The 22,607-nt window shown below is 37.4% G+C and overlaps 1 pseudogene; it reads left to right on the top strand.

Moving 5' to 3' along the window:
• The first annotated feature begins 2,683 nt into the window (after positions 1-2,683).
• On the top strand, positions 2,684-3,567 carry LOC100684366 (annotated as a pseudogene).
• Positions 3,568-22,607: the final 19,040 nt, after the last annotated feature.

Genomic DNA, 22,607 nt, shown 5'->3' with positions numbered 1-22,607 from the left:
GCTTGATAAGAAATATAGAGTTGAATTCTTTGAGCAAAAGAAAATTAAGGTTTGTTGGAACCCAGCAAAATGGGCAGTCCCATGGACTTCTAGTTGGGATGTAAACTGGCATGGTCTTTGGAATATGGCCCTTTCATCTTGGGAAACTTAGTAAGATCGTGCTTGGCTCTCATGGCAGGTGGCTCTGTTCCTATGAGTCAGCCCTGCTTCCCACAAACGCACCCCCTACCCCTGCCATATTGTAGATTCTGGGAATCATCAATCTCCAGGTTTGCTTCTGCCCACATTCCTGAGTCAATACGAATCAGAGACACTGTCCCTCCCAGTGGTTTAGTTTTGCTATCCACTGTTTCATGTTCCTGGCATGAGCTCTTGCATACGGGCACGGGTTACATGATTCCCTCTTTGTAGTGTCCTTAAATTACTTTGCACATGCTACTACAAAGATAGCTGATAAGTGTTTCTCTACAACTTGATGTATTTAGCAGTTCCCTGACAACTCTTTGTCACATAGATAGACTTGTAAAGGGGGCAAACACTTTTTACTTATTGAATTTTTTTTTTTTTGCAGATTTTAAAGATACTGAAAAGCAATTTACAAATTAATAATATTAACCACTACTTATCTGTGACTTCTGTATTTTAGGCCTTATGTTGTATATTTCAAATATGTTATCTCTCATGTGTAAGATTAAAAACTGCAAAAGTAGGTAATGTTGTTTCTATCTTACAAGTAAGGAAATAGAGACCAAGATAGATAAATCCAATGCCATACAAGTGAGTAGATCTAAATTTTAATTTAGATGTAAGCCCAGTAGTTTAAAATACTATATCCAATTCCACTTTTGTTGTACTTTCATTGAATAGTGTTTAACAATTCCCGGTATATATGGTAACATTAAGGATTCATGTGGAGCCAGATACATAGGACTTTGATCACTGCCAATGTGAATTTGGGCAAATTTCTCAATCTCTGTGAGTTTGTTTCCTCACTTACAAAATTGGATTATTTGAAGATTAAACAAGAACATAGGTGCCATGAGCCTAGCCAATAGGGGTCTTTATGATTATTTACCTGTTCTCATTCATGCCCAATTTTAGTGTTTGCCATGTCCATATTATTATTATTTAATAGCAAATCAGAAACTGAGGATAAAACTCACAGAATCTAATCCAAAACTTCAGGTTAAATTAAAAATAAAAGATTTGGATTCCTACCCTTTCTAAGAAAGGAAATAATTCTAAAATAATCTCATACCAAAACCATAATATGAGCCCTTGCTTACAAAAAGCCAGGGCTACCTGACTGTCATACTTCTTTAAAAAACAGCTAATCGCCAATTGCCATATGAGGAAGGACGTGTTCTTTTCATCTAGTTCTTCCAGAAAAATTCTATTATCACTTTGCCAAAACACTGACAGTGTAACAAGGCTGGGAAGTGCAAACAGACAAAAATAATGTTGGTCTGAAGTAGAGAAATAGACACCTAGAGAATTTCTCACTTCAAACTTTTCTTCACGTATTTTGTCATTTAATCCGCTATCCAATTCTCAGAATGTGGAGATGTGTTTGGAGGGCAATTTAAAGAAACATTAAGAACTAAATGAAAGAAGAAAGAGGCACATGTAAAAGTGCTTTGTTTTAATAAATTATGAATGAAGCAAGCAAACCACAGCTTCATGTAATATTTGCACAACACCAAGAAAATTAATGAGAGGCTTCTCTAACCTTCGGGAATTATAGAATAAATGACTTAAGCCTTGAGATCTTTTCACTGAAGTCATGGCAGGAGTCACAGTGAGCCTCAGGTGCTTGTCATAAATACAGTAATTAGTCATTACTCTTTACTACTTAACGAGAAACTCGTTTCTGTCGGAATGCTCCCCCCAGAGAAAACATTATATTAATTCACATCCATAAAACTGACAAGTGCTACAGTTCTTATCAGACAGTGTATTAGGCTCTGGTTTGAAGCGGGTTGATAGGGAAATCCTCAGTATTAGTTAGGAAAAACTCATTACAGAGTTTGTGTGTGTGGTGGTTAAGCAGTGGTCTGTAGAGCCAAGATGCCTGGGGTTTGGTCATAACCCTGACATGTACTAAGAGTGTGACTTTGGGGAGAATACTTAACCTCTCTATGCCTCTGTTTCCTCACCTGGAAAATGTGAATAATAACCTACTTTCTTCATTGTCATGTGGATGTTGTACATTGAGAACCGTACCAGGTATATGGCTGAGGCCATCCAAACCAGTTTTCCTTGCCATATGCAATTTGTCAGCATTGCTACCTAGGCACTTGGCCTTGACTGAGTTACTTTTCTGAGTTTGATTTCCTGAATCTTAAAATAGGGATAATATTTAGCTGAACAGTGAGGATTAGAGACTGTCTTTGAAACTTGGATGTACAGGCTGTGGGCACTAACGGAAGCCTGCGGAGCTGTGCTAGCCAAGCAGCCCTTGGCGGGGTGGGTTTTTCTTTAACTTGGAGACTAATGGCAGTGGATGTACATTGAAATAAGTTCTGTCTTAAAGGTGATACAGTAAAGGCTGGCCTGATTGATGGAACTTGCCAATGACTGTATTTCATATTGGAAATAAAGCCTGAAGTCAAGACTTTCCCACTCTAAGTAATTTCGATGGCAGAAGAAAAGAAGGTCCTACAGCAGAGGGGAAGCCGTGGAGGAACTCATGGGGCCCAATGGACAAAAGTGGGCTAATATGGATCCAGAAGAACAAATGTTGGCAGCCGCTACAGCTTTTACCCACATCTGTGCAGGGCAGGGTGAGGGAGATGTCAGGAGAGATACCCAGTCTATCCAGTATGACCCTACAGTAAAACTTCAGTAACCCCAGGACAGCGACTTGCTCTTCCTGTGCAACTGCAGTAACCACATGTAGAAAATAATGCCACTTCAGAAACAGTCTCTGAGGCCTCCCAGAGACTCCAAAAGCCAGTGATGAAGAGAAAGGTGTTGCGGAGGAAGCCAGGTGGGGAAGTGTTAGTGACAGATGAGTTGATTATCAGTAAATCAGAGTCTGGTACAGAAAGTGAGATGGGTCTCTGGGACTTAAAGGCTTATGAGTTCCAGGAAGTTCAGGGAATCCCCAGTTGACATTCCACAAAAATTTACCCTACCACATGAATACCAAGGAATTTCTCAAGATCAGCTCACTTGTTATCTACGAAGAGAAGGAATGGGCCCTCCAGCTTATGAACAAAACATGATCGTTGCCAGCAGAGCCACGTCCTTTATTCTTCCAAGGCTGGACCAGTTGAGCCAAAATCGGGGCAAGGTAGACTAGGTAGTCCAGTATTTTGAGTACAAAGAAGACTGGGACTCAATAAAGTTACCTGGTGAAGATCATAGAAAAGAATTACGCTAGGGTGTCCGAGAGCAGATGCTTTCGTGACCAGAACCCCAGGCCAAACCTCAGCACATGTATGTTCCAAACAATTACCTGGTAACACCTGAGAAGAAAAGATCTGCTCTTCTCGTTGGGGTGTTCGTTGTGACCTTGCAAATGGAGTCATGCCCAGGAAGCTTCCCTTCTCTCTTTTTCCTTAAGTATCTTTTAACCTCTTTTATGGGATTGTTTGAGGGTAACCTGGTTCTTTATCTCTGTCCTTCTACTTAAATAGAAACAACTAACTTGAAAGCCCATGGAGCATTATACAGTAAGGACTTCACCCATCATTGGTCTTTCCTAGGTCTATATCACATTGGTAATCAGATACCACTTCACTTCCAAAGTACCACTCTCAAATCCACTAACTGCAAGAGAAATAAGGCCAGAGAGAGAAAAACAGACCTAGTCTTTCTACTTTGTCAGATAACACTGTTTCTGTTCTATACTGTTTTTAACCTTTGGCCAATGTGAGTTGCTGTTTTTAAAGTTTCTGGGCATTAATCTTATTCATCAAAGAGTTGGGATTTTGTGGACTTGAAAAAAAAAGAAACTTGGATATACATAGCACAGTTGTTCATTACATCATAACTTGTTGTGGCTCTTTATCTTGGTCTTTATATCTCTCTTCCCACCTTCTACCTATGGGGTGTGTGTGTATGTGTGTGTGTGTGTGTGTGTGTGTGTGTGTGTGTATTCTAGATTATTAATTCCTTGAGAAATGGAAGAAATATATGTTTATACTCCATGGCATATATATCAGTATCTTAAATGTAGTAGGCTCTCAAAAATTTTTATTGGGTAACTGAAAAAAATAACAGTTTATTTCTTTTTAAAAATTTTATTTATTCATGGGAGACACACACACACACACACACACACACAGAGGCAGAGACACAGGCAGAGGGAGAAACAGGCATCCTGTGGGGAGTCCAATGTAAGACTTGATCCCAGGACCCTGGGATCATGCCCTGAACTGAAGGCAGATGCTCAACCACTGAGCCCCCCAGGCACCCCAACATTAGTTTAATTTTAGTACTTTAAGATGTGCTAAATTTCATGTGGGTTGCCTTAACTTTACGTTATTAATTGTAAAATACTTCTCAAGAACCTGGAAAATCAACATGGTGATATTTTCCATATCACCTTGGTATAGGAATTAGAGTATTTATGAAAATACTAAATATTTTATTTTTCCTTTGGTAGTTTGCTATCATTTTTTCCCCTCTCATAAACTCACAACCCCCTGGAACCCAGATGCATTATTTTCCAATACTTAAAGTGTAACTAATCCATATTCATCTTAGATATTTCCCCAGGTAACTGAAATTGCTCACATGAACAAGAAAGCCCTGCTGCTACACCTTCAGTCAGCTTTCAAAGTGCTATTTTATCCCTGGGCTGTGCTGTATTAGAGTCCCACCTTAGTATACACATACTGGTTTCTCACTGTGGAGCTGTCTTGGCACAGACATACCTTTCCAATTCATAAAGTCTGAGGCCTTCAAGTATTCACTCAGTGTATCTTTTTATTTTTTTATTTTATTTTTTTTTCAGTATATCTTTTTAAAAGCAGTCTTTAAGCAGTGTATTATTTTCCTATGGCTACTGTACACATGACCACAGACTCAGTGGCTTCAAACAACGTGATGTGTTGTCTTACAGTTCTGTAGGTTGGAGAAGTCGGACAGAGGTCCTGTGGTCTAAGACAAGTTATGGGCAAGGCTGCATTTCTCCTGGAAACTCTAGAGAGAATCCATTTCCTTGCCCTTTCTAACTTGTAGAGGCCACTCACATTCCATGGCTGGTGACCTTCCTCCTCCACCCTCAAAGCCAGTTACCAGCAAGTTAGTCCCTGATATATCATTCCAACTTTTTCTTCTGCTTCCCTCTTTCACGTCCAAGGACCCTTGTGAATACCTTGGGCCCAACTGGGTAATCCAGACTAATCTCCCTGTTTTAGGGTCAGTTGATCTGCAACCTTCATTCCCCTTCGCTATGTAAGGTGACATTTCCATAGGTTCCAGGAGTTAGGATGTGGGCATCATTAGGGAACCATTTGCCCACCACCGCTGTTCAAAACAATGTTTGACCTCTTTCAAAACTGTGCCAGGTCAGCCAGCACATGTTGGAAAGTTGATGTTTTACAATTTGGTTAAGTAACTTGGGGAAATCAGGCCTCTAGAAGGGAAAGACCGCTAATTGTTGGAAGTGCATTCCTAGAGCAATGCTATAAGTAGGTTCTCTTCTCTCAGAAGTCTGGTTTCCACGGTGATCAACACAGCATTATCTGTTGTTTTGCAGCCTGCATTGTAGGGCACACACCCTGATTCCAGCATGAACAAACAAGTGACAAAACACAGAGCTCTCCTGGCAAACATTCTTTATCTAAAAGTGCACAGACTGGGAAATTTGATACATAATTCAGTCTCCTCCAGTTTAGTGTGTATTCCACGGTGAGCTAGGCAACACGCTGGAGTGAACAGAAAGACATCCTTCACGTTGGATGGTTTCTGCTGATGGACGAGTTGACTGCAAAGGGTAATGTATGACAAATGGAGAGCACCTCAGGTTCACCTAAGGATATCAGAGTGCCTAGTGTCACAAATGAGCTACAGTCTGAATGTGGAGATTTGCTTTACGTGGAAGCCAGCTTTCTGGAGGCCCAATTTCCATTTTGGTGTAGCTTGTGATTAGTAGGATGGCCTTGGAATCAGACAGCCACATGCAAAGCTTAGCTTTTTTTTCTCAAGAGATTTGTCATCATAGGCATTTTACTTTTTAGCCCTCAGTTTCTGCATCTGCATCTGTAAAATTAAGGTAATTATTGTCACCATATAGGATGATTATGAGGAAAAATGAGGTATTATATTAATATAATATTTCAGTACAGGCCCTGGCACACTGTAAGCCCTTATTAGATAGCACTGCCTTTACCGTTTCTCTTTATAATCTGTTTGACTTTACTCCCATAAATTCCAGCTAAAATATTAGGGAGAACATGCCAGGTTGTATCTTTTACCCATGACAAAAAGCTACTGGATTTTTATTCCGTTAATATACTATTTGTTAAATTATTTCATTAAATAACACCTTGATTGAACATCATATTAAATCAACAAAGTGAAAACTTAGTTGAAATGGCTTCCCAGAAGCATGGAGATGAAAATTCTTATCATATGTTGAATTTCATTATTTGCAAATGTAGTTTATGGCTACCGGTTTCCTCATCTCTGCCCGTTTGGGTCTCACACCTGAATTCCAAGTTGTGTTCCTCACATTGGTCTCTTATTTGTCCCTATTCATCACTCATACTCAGAATCCACCACATTCTTGGAGTCCATTCCAGATTGTCATGTTGTCTGTGTGACCGTGGACATATTAAAGAAGGAAGAGGAAGCTGGAAGAGATAGTTGATAGAGGAATATGTGTAGAGTGATGGGATCTATTTTTAAGGAAAGGACAGATTTTTAGGCTAAACTTGGTCTCAGTTGCCCTTACAGTCAAAAAGACTAGCTAAGCAGGAGCTAAATGAAAGGCCTCTGGTCATGAACATAATGTAGGGGTAGAATGATTCGGGACCATGGATATCAAAAGAGAAGTGGGTCGCCAGTAGGAAGTAACCCCCACCAGGCACTTGGCAGCCCTCTCATAACAATAGAATTGAGGAATATTATATGTACAGTGTTCTGGAAGCCAGAGCAATTTTAAATAGAACAAGGGAATGGATGTAATAGCAGCTCAAGATTGGTTGGTAGCATGAGACATTGGGAAGCCAAGGGGTATGACAAGGAGAACAATCTGTTCTGGCCAGAGCAGACCAAATCATATAGGTAGTGAGCAAGTTGAGAAAGTTCTAGAAATTCGTCTCAAAGTGTAGCTTACAACATTTGTAATTTCTTTATATATAAAGTTTTTATGCTAAAGTTATGTGCAAATATTGTGTATATAGTTCTTATAGTTCTTAAGCTGATAATATTATTTCTGGATGTCTGGACATCACATTAAGCACGATTAGTAGTTCAGTCCATTTCAGTCACTTCCTTTTGTGGTCTTTGTGAAGCCATCAGTTAAAGACTCTCTTCAGAAATTTCTCCAGATAGATATATACAGTAGGTTATGTGTCACACACACAGTTTATCCAAATACCATTTCCATGGGGCCAGGTGAGTCTGCTTAATCTATCTGCTTGTTTTTCCTTTTATTTATTCATTTTTTTTTAGATTCCCTTATTTCTTCTTTTGCTTTTTTTTTTTTCTTTTTCCTTTTTCTTTCTTAAGTCTATACTGATCAATGAGTTTGACCTCATGACCTCATCTGTTCGACACATCCACAGAGGCTTAATACAAAGTCAGGAAACAACCCTTATAATGAATGGGTTCCATACCGGCTCAGCTGGCAAACTTCTATCGTCCTGTGTTGATGGCCCCCCAGAATGCCTTTTACCTGAGCTTAGGTAATTAAGTATAGGTCTTCTTAAAAATTAATGATGTTTGTGTCATCTGTCTTCAAAAATATAACTGTAGTTCATGTAAAATGCAACTCCCTATCGCTTTGTCTACTGAATTGTCCCTGCTAGAAGGTAAATCCCCCCAGGGCAGGGATGTTTCTCTGCTTTGTTCACTGATGCATCCCAACCGCCTAGAACAGCACTGGGTGCATGGTAGGTAGAGAGATATTTACTGAATGAGTTGCTGTGGGGGAACAGGAGGCCCACAGGCGTTCAACATTATCCGAAAGGAAAAGTGATGGGAGTGAGATCACTAGAACGCTGTATTGTCGTTTGCCTGGCGAGTAAACCTAAAAGGGGTGCTGTGCTTGGACTGCCCACTCCAAATATCTCATGGTCTTGCTTTCATACTGTTTTCTCTAAGATTTTTACATCATAATTCTAAAAACTATTGAATTAACATAGTGTCTTAAACATTTGTCTGCAGATACCACTTTTGAAAATATATTCGGGGGCCTCTGGGTGGCTCAGTTGGTTGGTCATCCAACTCTTGATCTCAGCTCAGATTTTGTTCTCGGGGTCCTGGGTTTAATCCCCACATTGAGCTTCATGCTGTGTGTGAAGCCTACTTAAAAAAAAAAAAAAAGAGAGAGAAAGAAAGTATACTCAGTCAATGAGACTGTGGTCCCTGCTTCCACTATCACCTTAGCTTCTCATCTGTGCAGGATTATTTCAGGGAGATGATAGCCACTGTAACTTCACCAAAGTACAAATTATTAAAGGAATTATTAAAGCAGAGTACAGAAAAATATAGTAAATATCCATTTATGTGTAAACTGCTTAACATATTCATAAAAATTGCCCTGTTAACCTTCAATGCTTAGGCTAGATGTTGATTCCTACCTATGAAATCATCAGCTAAAAATGATAATTTCAGTCTTCGATATTTTCTTTTCTCCTCTTTCCTTTTTTCCTCTTGCTGTCTATATTTTCTCTTCCTCCATCCTATAAATATTCACTAAGAATATATAGTGTCTACAGTATGATAAATGTTGGCTTGCAGTACAGAGTAAGTGGCTTAGTGTCATAAGGCACTAACTCATGGTCTAATGGAGGGATCAGATGTTTTAGACAATGGGATCCTGTGTGATAAGTTCTCTAAGGAGGTGTGTGTGTATGAGAGGCTGTGTGAGCACAGAGGAGATCAGCTAATGTAACTTGTGGGTTTGGGAAAGGCTGCCCAAAGGAGAAAACTTGAAAGATGAATGGGATTCCTTCATGAAGTAAAGGAAGATAAAAGGATTTTAAACAGAGGGAATATGTCCCTCGTCCCATTGATTGCTCCTTAACCACCATTTCCTCTAATTTTTCCTTGCTCTCAGAATCTTGATATTGTTTGTATTTCTGGTGGCTTCATGCATCATTTAAGGTTTGGGTGCTCTCTAGCCTTGGGAGTTAAATCTTGAGTATTATAAGATAACTCAATAGAAATAGTTTCTTTGTCATGGTAGGATGTAGGAAAGGTCACATCACACAGTTTTGTCCCATTAGATTTGAGGGAATATTGGCTGTGGGGATTCTGGGACATCCTACGTGAAGATAGGATGGTCTCATCTGATTTTTGTATGCTGCTATGTCACTGGATGAAGTTTGAAACTAATACAGACATTTGCCACCACAGAAAACAAATTTAAAGGTGGGAAAAAAAAAGCCATGTGTCTGAGAGGGCATTAGGTCATAAATTAACCAGTCCTGGAATCACCAACCAGAACTGACTCTGATATCTTCTTGTTATGTCTGATAACGAATCACTTTATTTTATGGCTGATTTTGAATTATGAAATCGTTCAGACTGATAAGTCTTTAATTTTTTTTTTATTATTATTTATGATAGTCACAGAGAGAGAGAGAGAGAGAGAGAGGCAGAGACACAGGCAGAGGGAGAAGCAGGCTCCATGCACCGGGAGCCCGATGTGGGATTCGATCCCGGGTCTCCAGGATCGCGCCCTGGGCCAAAGGCAGGCGCCAAACCGCTGCGCCATCCAGGGATCCCCAGACTGATAAGTCTTGGTGGCACAAATTATCATAGTTTCACATACTTAATGCTAAGAACCTGGCCAGTGTTTTCTGGGGTCCTTCTAATTTTCGTGAGGCTGAGGACAGAGGAGCAGGGCCTGTCACAAACATGAGATGCCATTCGGACTTAAAGACTAGTTTGATTTTGTGGGGAAATGCAAGGTGCCCTGGTCTAAATATGAGTGCCAAAGATAAATTTTGCTAAATTTATAATTATGTATTTCGGCCTCTCTGGAAGTGCATAGAGATTGCTCTGGCAGGAAAAGATAGTTTGGACTCTCTGACTTTGGTTACTTGAAGCCAACAGTCTCACTAATTAGATTCATATAAAAATTCGTACTGAGACCATCAAAGCTTTAACCCTGAACCACTTGCATTGATTTTGCCCCATGTGAATCATCTTCAGTTTACAGTTTTACCATGATCTTGGAGTCTAACATGCTCAGGACTTCCTCACTGTTTTTCTCTCCTTTCTTCCCCTATACACATACACAGTTTAGAACTCCCTCTTTTGATATCCAAGACTGCTTCAAAAAATATCCCATTTTGGTCCAGTAGGACCACCTCCTCTGGCACAGACCTCTCTGAATGACAGATTTGCTCCAGCTTTATGCAGATTCTGAACAAGATCCACCACAACCCCTCCTTTTAGAGCCAGAAAAGTGACAAGGCTATTTTTAAAAAGCTTATCCTTTTAGTTTACCAATATTCAACTGTACTTGGTTTTTGAACACGTAATTGTAGAAAGTAATTATCGAACTTTTGCACAGAACATTCAGTTATCTCAAAGTATATATTGCAAAATTACAAAGGGATTATTGAACCCACATTAATTCATATGGACATATTTAGAAGATATACCAAATATTAATACATGGGTATGATAAATTAAAGGTAAATAGTATTTTTCCTAAAATGTGGTTCACTGGTGCATGTTCCTTAGAAATGTACTTAGATGTTAATAGGACAAAAGCATTGTTTCACAATATGTTCATAAAGAAGGTACAAATATTCAGGATAAACTTTGTAATTTTTTCTTAAACATAAGAGAAAATTCCTACAAAATGGACAAAAACATATTTCCTTAGTTCTCATTGTTTCCCAGAACTGTAGGCTATAGGTGAAAAGCCATGTGGGCAGGAACCTCATCATCCTTTTGCTTCTGAAATCTTAGTGCTTAGCAGAATGTCTGACATAAAATGGGTGTGCTGCCCCCAAAATATATAAATGTTTTGGAATCAGAAGTCTGAATGATGCTTCTGATGTATGTCTGATGGTCTGAAAGCTCTGTGGGGTTGCTATGCTCCTGAAGATTATGTGACAGACCAGTTTCTGATTTGACCATGGACTCTTAGAGGTGAAGGGGTGGGAAGGGGTCATCTTCATTGACCCCCTCATCTACTCAGGTGAAATGCCAGTCTCTGCTCTTCTTAGCCTCAGGGTGCTTGTTAATAAATTCAATCATTTGTCTGAGGAATTCTTTCAGAAGAAAGAAGGGGATCCCTGGGTGGTGCAGCGGTTTGGCGCCTGCCTTTGGCCCAGGGGCGATCCTGGAAACCCGGGATCGAGTCCCACATCGGGCTCCCGGTGCATTGAGCCTGCTTCTCCCTCTGCCACTGTCTCTGCCTCTCTCTCTCTCTGTGACTATCATAAAAAATAAAAATAAAAATAAAAATAAATAAAAATAAAAATAAAAAAAAGAAAGAAGCAATCTACTGCAGTCTCCGTATGACTGAATTTCAGATCCAGAATAGTTGTCTCTCCTACATGTGAAGATTCCAGTTTTTTACCTGACCTTGTTTCTTGATCCTCTCACTGTCCTAAAATTTGATTCTCTCACCTTTCCCTGGAATACGGTAGTCTCCTTTAAAATGTGTTAAGAATTGAACTCAGGGGCACTTGATTGGTTCATTTGGCTAAGCATCTGACTCTTGATTTCTGCTCAGGTCATGGTCTCAGAGTTTTGGGATTGATCCCCTTGTGGGGCTCTGTGCTCAGCCCTGAGTTTGCTTGTCCCTTTCCCAACCCCTCTGCACCACTCACCCCTCGCACTCGTGGGTGCATTATCTCTCTCAAATAAATAAAACCTTAAAAAATAATGGAACTCGATATTCCTGATGTATTCTTTTTACCCCAATTAAAACAAAAATTTAATCCCAGAGAAGAGCTGATGGAATATTACACTGAACACTTGCATATTCTTCACTTGCATTCACAAGTTTTTCATATTTTGCTGCATTTGCTTTATTTCTCTGCATATATAGACAACCTGATTTCTTAAAAAAAATTATTTATTTATTTATTTATTTATTTATTTATTTATTTATTGGGGGGCAGCGCAGAGGGAAATGGACAAGCAGACTTCTTAAAATCCCCTCATTTTGCTTTTCTTTGAGTATTTTAGAGAATCTGGGAGTGGTTTCTTACAGAATGTTCCACAATCTGGATTGATCTGAGTGATTTTTCGTTAGTAGATTCAGATTAAACATTTTCACCAGAAGACTACATAGTCAATGTTGTGTCATATCCGTCTATCACTTTTGGGGGCAGATGTATCAGTTGGTCTCATTATTAGTGGCAAACGTTTTGATCATTCATTTAAGACAGTGTTTCCAGACCCTCCATTAAAAAGGTCAGTCGTCTTTGTAATTAATCCGCAATATGTAGGATAATATTTGAAGACTGTGTGAGTATCCTGTTCTCCAACAACTTACACTTATAGTTTTAGCATCCATGATGATCCTTGTCTTCATTAGTTATTACACTGGCAGTTGAAAATATTGTTACTCCTTTAACCTTTATAAACCAGCATTCTTCTTTGTAGAAGAGCTTTGTCTTTTTGATACTTTTGATCTCCTTTACTCTGGATATTATACTCTCCTTATTGCAGCCTAAGATTATAGTAAATCATTTTTCACAGTCAGTTCATAGAGTTCATTCACTCAAAGAACAAATTGTAGCTCCATTTGAACATGTAGAATTTTAAATCATTCATCGTATATTAGAGCATGAAAGTGTAGGAATTAATTAGAAATGCTCATATAATTCATAAAAGATATTATTGCTTTAGCATCCCAACTTCTTTAGTTTTTATGTTTTCAAAGCCCTCTATTGACTTAGTGTATTTTTCTGGCCTCTGATATACTTCCTACTAGAGGTTTACCTACCTTCTGTCACTGGACTGCAGGTACATGCCAAGCAGTAAAAATGATCACATAATATTTATGAAAACTCTTATAATTCTACCCTTATCTACAAAGCCATCTGCCAGTGATTTTTCTCCATTTCAGTACTTACTGGATGTTAACATGTCAGGACATAAATTTTTTATCACATGCTAAAATTAAATGAGAATTATAAACACTAAACATAGGAATCAGATGATACAATATTGCAACTTACACTATGTAGAAACCCTTGAGATACTGTTAATATTTAAGCATATTAATTAATTAGAAAATGGGCTAAGTAATTTGAAATTAGAATCATCTGGCCCACTTTTTCTTTTTTTCCTAAAGAATACAATATAGACTGGAAAAACGGAAAATCATTTATCTTCAATGCTGATTGGTTTTTTTTGTTGTTTGGTTTGGTTTGGTTCATAAAATCACTTGAATTCCTGGATTGGTGTTTCTCTCATGAGTGTCATCATCCCTCAAACAAGCTTACAAAAGAAACAGATGTGGCTTTTCTTCCTGTGAAGACTATACGAGGCTGCGGCAGTTAAACATACTTCTCAGCTGTGTCTTCATAACTGCAATTTGGCATTGCTTTTTAATTTATCAAATTGAAAAAAACATAAGGCAAAAATTATGAGTCATTTCTCTCGTTATTATACTGATTACACAGATTCAGCATGAGCAAGGCAGATGCTAATTTGTGCATAAAGCATATTCCTTTTGACAGGAAAATATACATAAGTTGTGGTTGAAAAAAAGGCAACAGGGGTACTGTTAAAACCATTTTTGGATTTATGTGGAAAGCTGCCAGTGAAAGACATGAGCTCCTGCACTATCACATCAACAATGATTCCTAGACATAGAGTGTCAGTAAAGGCACCCAAATAAAACTTTTCCCTTGGAGCCAGGTATCTTGGTGATTAGGAATTCTTTAACCAGTGGCAAATCCAAGCAAATCAGGGAAGGTGGGTGTGATAGAGAGAAAGCAGCAGCATGGTCAATTGGAGTCCCAATTTCTAGCGCCACTCTTCTACAAAAAAATCTCAATGTGACCTTTGGCAATTCCCTTAACATCTTTAGACCTCTGTTTCCTCATTTCTAAATTCAAGATATTTGGGTTATATGCTGCCTTGTGTACCTTTTAGCTATAACATTTGATATATGAATTCTATTTTTTGAGTTATGTAGAATGAGTTTGTGATCTAAGCATCTATGAACTGATATAAATTTAGAGTCAAATGACCCCCATGACAGGTGGAATTCCCCCAAATCCCATTATAACCTAGAAAATTTGGTATTAAAAGCAACTTCCTTCCTGATAATCTTATAAGTACTTAAGTGCCATAAATTCAAGACCCAGTCAGTGGAACAAGGATGATGTCTGCCAAGAATGATGGCAAAGCAGAGCTTTAGAGGAGTGTAAGATTAAAGCTTAAAGCTAGAAGAATGTCCGTTGTGATGGATGAATTTCTCCTATTTAGCCTGTAATAAAATCAAACTCTTCCTTCAATGCCTAGGCAAAAATGCTGTTTACCACATAAAACCTTCTCAATTGCTCCTCCCCCACCCAGTTTCTCATTATTTCCCTACCACTTTGTTCTTTGTCCCTTTGATGTGGTCTTAATCTACAATTAACTACTTCCATGTTAATCCTTCCCACTATTTTGTAAATTTCTTGAGCATCAGATCCTTCTCTTTCACTTTTGTGTTCTTTCTTCCCTTCTACCTTTGCTCACTATCCCCACTCCCAGACCATGAGGTCTAAATATAGGACATACTTAATATTTCCTTGTCAAATTGAACATATTTCAACTGACAAATGTGAATATATATGAAGAGCATCAAAAGTCATGAATTTGAAGAGTTTCTTGATTCAAATGATTAATTTGGCCAGTTGTCTTAGTGTTCCATAGAGGCAAATCTAAGTATCAGCCTTATGACTTGATGTAAACATCTCCCACTACTTATAAGAATCAACTCCTCTGTGCTACAATTGCTATTGATGAATAATTACTGACGTGTATTTTTTCCACTCTTTGTTCTCACTGTGATTGTGGATAGTTAAGTATCCTTCAGCCCCTGGCAGACAAATGCTAAGATTTACATGACTCTGAATTTCTTGTAGTCAGGGGTCATATCCTGTCCAGTTTTGCACTTCTAGCACCAAGCATGGCATCTGGCACTAGGTATGTGCTTTATCAATCCTTACTAAATGGAACAATTCTGACCTATAACCAAGGTTAGGATTGGGTAGAAAACTATGTACACAGAGATTAGCTTTTTGTTGGATTAGTTCAAAAGAGAAGAGACTTCCAAGAACATAGGCAAGGGATCACAGCTTTCTATGAAGCCCATAATATTTTTGATATTTTCAGGCTAATTAGTTTCTAACTAGTCTCAATTCAACAATTACATTTCTTTTTAATCAACTCACATGGTAGGGAGTGTGAGGCAGAAAGGATAAAGAGGTGTTAAGAAGCAAAATTCAACTGAGAAAATTTGAAGATTTAATTGCCTTTAGTCACTGATTCATGAATTGGGCAGTATCCCGTCTAACAATAGGAAGTTCAGAGGAGCTGTTTAAAATGGAAGATTTTATGGGCAGAAGGAGGAGGGGCAAGGAAGCTTCTAGCAAAGAGTGCATTGCTTTAGGCAAGGTCACCTTCCTTTGGGGAAAGGTGGGATCAGACAGGTTACCTCACTAATGGTGACCAGGTAATTCCAGAATGGTTAAAGGTCACATGCCTGGAGAGGCTGAAACTGCAATTAGTTAGGTATTAAGTCGTGGTTTGCTGACATGAGGCCTAGCACAAGTGACTCTTTTTGTCCCCATTGTTTTCCTTTCCTTTCCTTTCCTTTTCTTTTCTTTTCTTTTCTTTTCTTTTCTTTTCTTTCTTTTCTTTTCTTTTCTTTTTTTCTTTTCTTTTCTTTTCTTTTTTCTTTTCTTTTCTTTTCTTTCTTTTTCTTTCTTTTCCTTTTCTTTCTTTTCTTTTCTTTTCTTCTTTTCTTTTCTTTCTTTTCTTTTCTTTTCTTTCTTTTCTTTCTTTTCTTTTCTTTTCTTTTCTTTTCTTTTCTTTCTTTCTTTTCTTTTCTTTCTTTTCTTTTCTTTTTTTTTCTTTTCTTTTCTTGTCTTTTCTAACAAAGGGAATTATATTAACTTTCTAGATCAAATCATCTGCTTAACTAAGGTTTTCATCTTATTTTCAGATTTATCTGGGCTGCTGGTGAAAATCAAGTTTATAATTATTATTTTTTTCTTTCTAGCATGTGATTCAGGATTTTTTTTTCCAGTTAACAATCTTAGAAAAAGTTATCAGAAGTTTCTCTTAGTAAATATTTTCCAGTTTACAATATTATTTCTTAAGTTTCCATTAGATACTAATAAAGCTAGTAAAAAAGAGGCATTAGTTCTCGTATTATTGCAGGAAGAAAATTATCTCCAGGTTGACTCAGTAGAATCTGAACAATCCTTTGTTGCTGGAGTTAAGACTTTGGGTAAGCTCAGTAGTAATAAATATTGATTAATCTATTTTCCTGTTAGTCCTCCAGGTCTAAGGCCATGTATAGGTAGGATGTTTATCTGTCCAGCAGAGTATCTACCAATTTCCTCCTTTCCCATAAAATGAATATCAACTGTGCCATTCACCTACATAATGTCTAAATTACAAGAGGCCTCCCTCAGCATGTAAGGGGGCATATGGGAAACCACAGACTAGTACTGCTGGCTGTATATTGATCAAATGCCTGATGTAGAGCAATGATGTCTGTGGTAATCTTCAAGATATTCAATTTATTAATTGCTCAGTTTCCAATCATGTGATCTATATGGAAGAATATATAGACTGTTATATAGAATATTATTCCCTTTAAATCCTAAATGAGAATGTAGAAAAATATTAACTCTAAATGCTCAAAAAAATAGAGGGAACTTTGGGGTCAGATAAATGGAGGAAATACTACATGCTATGTGCTTCTCTGGGACATTCTATTAGTGGTGGGGAGGGGCAGAGGGAGAGGGAGAGCATTTTAAGCAAGGTCCAAGCTGAATGCAGAACCTGTCTCAGGGCTTGATCTCACGACCCTGAGGTCATGACATGAGCCAAAATCAAAGTTGGACACTTAACTGACTGAGCCACCCAGGCACCCCACTCTCTGGGACATTCCATTTTTTAAAAAATGATTTTATTTATTTACTTTAAAGAGAGAGAGAGAGAGAATATGTGAGCAGAAGGGAGGGCAGGGGGAGAGGGAGTGAGAAAATCTCAAGCAGGTTCTGCTGAGTATGGAGCTTGATTGATGTGGGGCTCAATTCCAGGACTCCAAAATCATGACCTGAGATGCAATCAAGAGTCAGCCATTTAACTGAGTGAGCCACCCACCTGCCCCACTCTGGGACGTTTTTAATGTATGTTATCATACCAAGAACCTTTGAGAAATTGTTTAACATTGTTATCCCAGCATTCCTAATGGTCAGATAAGTTGAGGCAGTAAGCAACAAAGGTCAGATAAGTTGAGGCAGTAAGCAACAAAGGATTGTTCAGATTCTACTGAGTCAACCTGGAGATAATTTTCTTCCTGCAATAATACGAGAACTAATGCCTCTTTTTTACTAGCTTTATTAGTATCTAATGGAAACTTAAGTATCTAATGGAAGTTAAGATAAGAAGTTCTCCTTCTTCCTTCCTCTCCTTGTCTACTCTTTCTTCTTTTTCAATAGACCACCTATTATTACCACAACATTTTAGCTTTGATGCATTCTTTGGGAAAACACTAGAAAAGTTAGAATTTATTTGGAAATAAAGTCATACTAGGAAAAAATATAGCATTGTCTAAATTGTATAGCCCTGATGGTTTGCTCTCTTGGAATTGCTTTTTGATGCTATATTCTCATAGAATTCTTATAAAATCTAACTCTACACTTGCTAAAAAAAATATTTTTAGGATATTGTCCATCCCAATGCTTACCACCTTACTTGTGAAGTTCTGTATAAAAATGTTTTTAAGAAAATTTTCAGTTAATAGTTAATTACTAGAGAAATTTCACTTCTCCCGAAGAACTGATATTTTCTCTTCCTAAACAATGAGCATTATCGGCAACACCCTCTCCAATAACTAAAGCATCAATAAATGTATAATCTCAGTTAACAAGACATCAGAAGATAGTTTGGTGTAGAGTATGATTAATTCGGCAGCTCAGTGACATTCATGGCATGCATGACTTCTCATTTTTCTCAGCTCTGCCGCCATTAGTGTCACACTTGTTATCAGGCCAACCTCAGTGATGATTGTTAGATGGTTGCAGTAGCATCAGGAGTCCAATCTTGAGGCAGTAACATCCAGAAGAATAAAATATGCCAATCTCTCTCTCAGTGTAGTCTTGTTAATTTCAAGGAAATGTCTCCTAGAGGCCTCCCAGGTACCCCCTACCATCTCATTGGCCAGAACCAGGCTAGGTACCCACCTCAAGCAACTACTAGCAGAGGGAGTGAGATTGCATGACTGGCTTAGATTTGTCAGAATCTGTTCCTAATCCACATAGTTACCTGAATAGAAGAAAGTTTTGTTAATCAGGAAGAGAGAAGAATAGATGTTGAGTATGAACTGTAGTGTCTACTAGAAACAGTTTAGGGAGTCTCCTTTTCATTCTAAAATAGAAAGCTTATAATTAAACTTGTAAGACACGCATGTGTCTTCATGGCCTTTCTACATGCATTCTATTTTTTTTCTCTTACTCTCGATATCAATTTAAATTTCTTTTCTCCTGCTTATGTCTTTTTGTATACCATTTTTTTGGCATTATTTTTGATGTTCACTTTGGATATTTTTCAAAATGATGTATAGAATATGAAAACTACAGCTAACATATCAGGTGCAAATTAAGGAATAGAAAGTGAGTGAATGACTACTCTGGGTTTGTACATATAGGATTCAGTGACATTCTAGCAGAATAGTTAGAGCTTGTCAGTTCAGAGTGACTTTGGTCCAAGCCTTTAAAAACGTGGCTATTGTAACTGACTTCCTAAGCATGGTGTAACACTGAATATTCTCATATAATTAATATTTATAATTTATAGACAAGCAATAGGGGTACTTATTGTCACAGGTAGAATTTAATTAGCCAAGACAAATAAATTAGATTTTATACTTTTATCAGTATAATGGAATTATAGAGGCTGGTTTGGAAATTTCAAGCCATTGAAAATACCATTTGTCCTCTCAAGGAAATTAATTTTCCAACTGTCATTTTGAAAAGTTTTAATTAGATTAAGCCATATCAGCATTATTGATTTATTTACTACAATGGATGCCATATAGGGTACTTAGAATTTTGGAAAGTCCTTCCAGTTGTACATTTTTACTTGATGTACAACTGTTTGCCAGGTGGAATGGAAGGTACCTTGGGACTGGGTACATGTTATTTGGACCGTAGGGAGAGAAAATTTACAGGGACTAATCATATAAAATTAATAAATAAAAGCATAAAATATGAAAAACACCTCACTTTATTCTTGTCACATGGGAGCCTAATTTATATTACATTTCTTTTTGTATAAGAGTCTTATAAAATACAGAATTCACAGTTAAATATATTTTGAAAAAGTAGCCTGTGTGGTAATGGGAAATATTGCCAAGGAAAGACAGATGTTGGAAAGGCTATTTTAGAGGGAAATAAATAAATATTGGGAAGACTTATGCAATGTATAAGAGTGACAGTAGTGATCTGGAGAGAAATGATTCAGTCATATAATATACAGGATAAGTATTTCAAGAGGATTTGTAGGTAAAGAGACATAATTAGTCATAGTTATGCAAACCTGGGAAGACCTTATAGACTTGGTTGCTTGAACTAAAACATACTGAATTAATACAATTACTCTAACAAAGTAAGAACATGTTGGAATCAACAAGAATCCTAGAGGCACAGATGTAATAAAGAGGACGACAAAATTTGGCATTTTACAGCCAAAAAAGAGGGAAAGGAAATGAAAGTATGATTGTTACTAAGTCACTCCTACGTAAAAAAAAAAAAAAAAAAAAAAAAAAAAAAAAAAAAAAAAAAAGTCACTCCTACGTGATGTGTAATGTCTGTTTTCTTGGTCTCCCAATGAAATGATTCATAAAAGCTGAAATTTCTGGCGAATGCTTTGTGAGTGGCTTGTATGTCAGGAGTGTGACAAAGACTGAGTCTTGCTCTCAGATTAGTTTAGTTGAAACTTGGGAAAAGAGCCATGTATGTGTTCCTTTAGTTGGATTTTGTCCTGTAAGTGGGCATATCTCATGTTTGTATTTATTTCACTTTTTTGGAAGAAGATCCTCCTTTTTATCTTTCTCCATCGCAGAGGCCTAAAATTATCTTGGGCTCAGCTCTGTTACTCTTTCTACAGTACTTATATAGGGAGCACATTCCCCACGTCACCACAAAACCAGCGCTCCTTCAGAAAGGCTTGAATGTTTGCCATTGGGGCAGCCCCTGCTCATGGACGACTTCCTGTGAACTCCTGGAGAACTTCTCTGGAGTTCCTCAGTGGACTTTTGGAATGCATAGCTTTTATCTTTGTAGTCATCTTCTCTGCCTGTTTCAGGTTGTGTGTGTGTGTGTGTGTGTGTGTGTGTGTGTGTGCATGCATGTGTTTTAAACACTCTCTTACTGATTCCAACTGCCTTCCAGAAAATTCACATCATTTTTGCCTGTCAGGGTAATTTCTACTGTTTTCTAACTAATATCTGTTTATTTTTATTGAATTTTGAAGGGAAAGAGAAATATAAGCAATTAGTCAAGTCAGCCACTTTAAAATAGTCACAGGTGTATATTCTTGACACTTCAAAGTACCATATGTTCAGTGTGTGCATTGAGTCCATCCAATGAGCTGGTATTGTTTATTTCTTAATAGATTATAAATAAATGTAGTTTTTGACACACATTTTTTCGTACTAAGGGGAGAACATCCATTTAGCTCAGGAAAGCTTTTCCTGGAAATGACCTGAAATATACTAATTTTTGTGTAACCCAACTCATGTAATTCCTATTTTGGTTTTAGACATTAGCTTAAAAGTGGGCTCTGGTTTTATATTTAAATTTTTGTCATTATTGACTCATAGTATTGTGTCTGAATGTAGAAAGTATGATAAGTAAAAGGAAGATTGATGGAATATGAGCTGTACTTCCTGCTTGCTGTTACTTTTTCACTCTCTTTTTAAAGCTGAAATATTAAAGTTTGGCTCATTGATGGCTTTTTATTGAAGTATAATTAATGTACAATTTTATATTAGTTTTGGATGCACAACATATTGATTCAACAATACTGTACATTACTCAGTGCTCACCATGGTAAGTGTAGTCACCATACAAAATTATTACAACATTATTAATTCTATTCCCTATGTTGTATTTTTCATCTCCATGACTTATGTAATTTGTAATTGGAAATTATGAGTATTTATGAGTATTACTAAATGCATATTCAAGCTAATAAAGAATTCTCAAATACACTTTGTAAAGAATCAATTTTCAAAGTGTTAGAGCAGACCAAGAATCATGGAGCAGGTTTTGAGCATGGAATTAAAAGACCTGGGACAAATCTTGATACTGTCACTCTTCATGTTTTTTTTTTTTTTAATTTAAACAAGATAGTTCTCTATGCCCTGCCCTCCTCCCAGCTTCCTCCCCTGGGAGGAATAATACCTTTTTCCCATTATTGTTGAGAATAAAATGAGAAAATCCCTGGTATTTAGTAAGTGCTCAGAAAATATAATTTAAATCTATCAGTAATTGCCTAGCAGTAATTACAATTATAGCCTCTGTTGCTGCCTTCTATCCCAACATTTCCCCATTCTCTTCCAGCTTTGGTTCTCCCATGCTTTGGGATTACTATGATATGAAGTGCTTCTTCTGTCACTCTGGTTCTTGGATTTTGCCCTATTCATCTTTTTCTTGACTTACTGATAAATATTAGATCAACCTTAAAGCCAATAATTTTATTTTTTGTGTTCTTTTTTCAGCCTTTCCTGGCCAAGTCCCCAAAATTATATTTGTGGTTCTTTCACTTCTCCTCCAATGTCTGCGAAGGCCAAACAGCATATTGGATGACAGACTTCCTGCATTTATTTCATTCCTTTAGATAGATCATCAAGTAACAGGTCAACTGTAGTCATTTAATTAGTAAAACAAATTTAAAACATAGGAAATGTAGAAATGTTACAACTCCTACTAAAAAAGACAATCATAAAATTGTGTATTTGAAAAGAAATAGATTGTTAGTATTTTCATGTTTTCTATTTACTGTACCATGTAAATTTTTAAAGTCATTTATGAACCAACTTTTCTTTAACTATTACTATAAGATCTGTTTTGACTTTAATAATGCCAAATGTGCATAATAATAAGAAATGGGAGTGATAATAACATGGCAAATTTGAAGTTCAAATTTCATACACTGCACTCCTCCCTACAAGATGCACACACTCCCTGAGGTCCCGTCTATGCAAACTCTGTTTC

Source organism: Canis lupus, chromosome 23, assembly GCF_011100685.1.
Source record: "Canis lupus familiaris isolate Mischka breed German Shepherd chromosome 23, alternate assembly UU_Cfam_GSD_1.0, whole genome shotgun sequence".
Classification (NCBI taxonomy): domain Eukaryota; kingdom Metazoa; phylum Chordata; class Mammalia; order Carnivora; family Canidae; genus Canis; species Canis lupus.
This window is presented reverse-complemented; position numbering and strand designations above follow the sequence as displayed.